The sequence below is a fragment of the Chrysochloris asiatica genome, unplaced genomic scaffold, assembly GCF_000296735.1.
Source record: "Chrysochloris asiatica unplaced genomic scaffold, ChrAsi1.0 scaffold00141, whole genome shotgun sequence".
In the NCBI taxonomy this organism is placed as follows: Eukaryota; Metazoa; Chordata; class Mammalia; order Afrosoricida; family Chrysochloridae; genus Chrysochloris; species Chrysochloris asiatica.
In genome coordinates this window covers 8204645-8207604 of record NW_006408659.1, presented here as the reverse complement: position 1 = coordinate 8207604, position 2960 = coordinate 8204645, and the positions used below count along the sequence as shown (strand labels likewise).

Sequence of the window (2960 nt, the reverse complement as noted above, 5' to 3'; positions counted from 1 at the left end):
CCAGGATTGGGCAGTATTTTGTTCTGCTGTGCGAAAGGTTGCTAGAAGCACTTGCCGGGTTCATCTGTGCCGCTGCCCTCCGCCATAGCTACCACCTCTGAGCAGAAGATGGCCGTGCCTCTCATGTACATTGACCTTGGCAAACCTGTGAGGGATGTCTTCACTAAGGGTTACGGATTTGGCTTAATAAAACTTGATTTGAAAACAAAATCTGAGAATGGACTGGAATTTACAAGCTCAGGCTCAGCCAACACTGAAACCACCAAAGTGACGGGCAGTCTGGAAACCAAATACAGATGGACTGAATAATGGCTGACATTTACGGAGAAATGGAACACTGACAACACACTAGGTACCGAGACAACCGTGGAGGACCAGTTTACCCGGGGACTGAAGCTGACTTTTGATTCATCCTTCTCACCTAACACTGGGGGAAAAAATGCTAAAATCAAGACAGGGTATAAGCGGGAGCACATCAACTTGGGTTGCGACGGTGGATTTTGACATTGCCGGACCTTCCATCCGGGGTGCTCTGATGCTGGGTTATGAGGGCTGGCTGACGGGCTAACAGATGAACTTTGAGACCGCCAAGTCCCGCGTGACCCAGAGTAACTTTGTGGTTGGCTACAAGACTAATGAATTCCAGTTTCACACTAATGTGAATGATGGGACAGAGTTTGGTGGCTCCATTTACCAGAAGGTGAACAAGAAGTTGGAGACTGCTGTCACTGTTGCCTGGACAGCAGGAAATAGTAAACACTCGTTTTGGAATCGCAGCTAAGTATCAGATCGACTCTGATGCCTGCTTCTCGGCAAAAGTGAACAATTTCAGCCTGATAGGTTTAGGATACACTCAGACCCTAAAGCCAGGTATCAAACTCACACTTATCAGCTCTGCTGGATGGAAAGAATGTCAACGCCGGTGGCCACAAGGTTGGTCTAGGACTGGAATTTCAAGCATAAATGAATATTGTACAATCATTTACTTTTAAACTATTTTGCAGCAAAACTACCTTCAGAATTGTAGTGTATCTTTTAATGTTGTATATCTGGGATGCAAATTTTGCCCAGTATCAGGTCAGACCTCCAGGTTAAAATGATTCAGCTTTAAAGTGAAATCCAGTTCCAGAAAGCTCCTTCAGCTGTAGACTTTGGGGGGAATTTGGTGGCCCCTCTAGAGGAGTCAGGTTTCTTTTTTTTAATCTAGAAATGGCTGCAAGTGGAAGCTGATAATGTGTAGGCACTTTGTAAATTTATATTGAGTAAATGAATGAAATTGTGACTTCCTGAGAATTGAAACTTGCTTTCCTAACACTAATTGAGGAGAAGCTCATTGCTTGGTGGTATGTACAAACTCATCTGAAAGGAACAGATCTTCATGACCAATTTCCACCCCAATCCATCACCTCTCTATACCAAAAGTAGTCTGCAAGGTGTGGTAACTGATTTTTTTGTGTGTGCCATTTTGGGGTGGAGAGGGTGGGTGAGATGAAGCCAATAATTCAGGACCTGAATTCCTTCTGTGTGGTCTTGTGCCCTTGCACCAGAGTATGAAATAGCTTCCAAGAGCTCTAGCTGGAAGCTGGGAAGGGTCTCCGTGACTAATCACTTGGTGACAACACTCAGAATCTAAATTGGACTTGTGTTATATTCATCACTCAATCTATTTTTTAGCCATATAATGAGTACATTTTAGAGTCTTCCATTTTGTGTGGAATTAGAACCTCCCCTTCAAATGCTGTAATTAACACCATTTAAAATAAAACTTGAATAAAATATTGAAACCTCAAAAAAAAAAAAAAGTTGTTAGAAGTCGGCACCGACTCGATGGCACCTAACAACATATATACAGTTAGTGTCCTGGTGTGGCACTGTGGGTTAATGTGCTGGGCTACAAGGTTGATTTGAACCACAAGGTCAGCAGTTTAAGCTCACCTGCTGCTTCTCAGAAATCCTATACAGGGTCGCTATGAGTTGGAACCAACTGGACAGCACTTAATAATGACAAACAATACAGTTAGGATCACAATTCCGGCAGTTCAAACCCACCAGCTGCTCCTTGGAAACCCTATACAGGGTTGCTATGTGTTGGAACTGACTCGACTTCAAGCGCTTAAAATAACGGCATGTACAATGTTGCTGTGAAGTCAATTCTGACACATAGCAATATACGTGTTGCCAAAAAGAACTGGGCTTCATAGAGTTTTCAGTGCTGTGACCTTTTGAAAGTGGATCATCAGGCCGATCTTTTGAGGTGCCTCTGGATGGGTTTGAACTGCCCAGCCTTTCAGTTAGCAGTAGAGTGCTTAACTGTTTGTGCCACCAAGACCCCCTGCAACCATACCATGCAGTCTATGATTCTGAACCACTGGCACTGTTTCTCCAGTCTCCTCAGGCTTGAAAGAAAGCAGCTGTGCTATGGGAAGGCGTGATGCTTACTCAGATGTGACCTTTCAAATTCTTTGCCCCCAGAGGTGAAGCTCTGACTACTAACACCATCACGTGTCTCCCAGGACAACCTTGCTTTTAGACCCTTAGATAATAAACCTGACTTCATTTACCTAAGAGATGCTTGATCTTAGGTCAAGAGGCAATCAGTAATATCAGTCAAAACAGTAGTAACACTGTCCTCAACAGATTGTTGTTGTTGTTAAGTGCTGTCAAGTCAGTTCTGACCCATAGTGACCCTGAATAGGGTTTCCAAGGAGCAACTGGTGAGCTTGACCTGCCAACCTTGCAGTTCAAACAGTTTTGCAGTCTGGCGCATTAACTCACAGTGCCACACCAGGACATTGTTGTTGTTGTTGTTGTTGTTATGTGCCGTGGAGTGGGTTCCGACTCATAGCGACCCTGTACAGGGTTTGGGTAAAATTACCTATAGCATGTGATTTACTTTCATAAATAAAATATTACCAAAAGACAAAATAATGCAACACTAAAAAATATCATAGCCTTCTCTC

General features: G+C 43.5%; 1 pseudogene; it reads left to right on the top strand.

Moving 5' to 3' along the window:
- Window positions 1-108: 108 nt before the first annotated feature.
- Window positions 109-963, top strand: LOC102816647 (annotated as a pseudogene).
- Window positions 964-2960: the final 1997 nt, after the last annotated feature.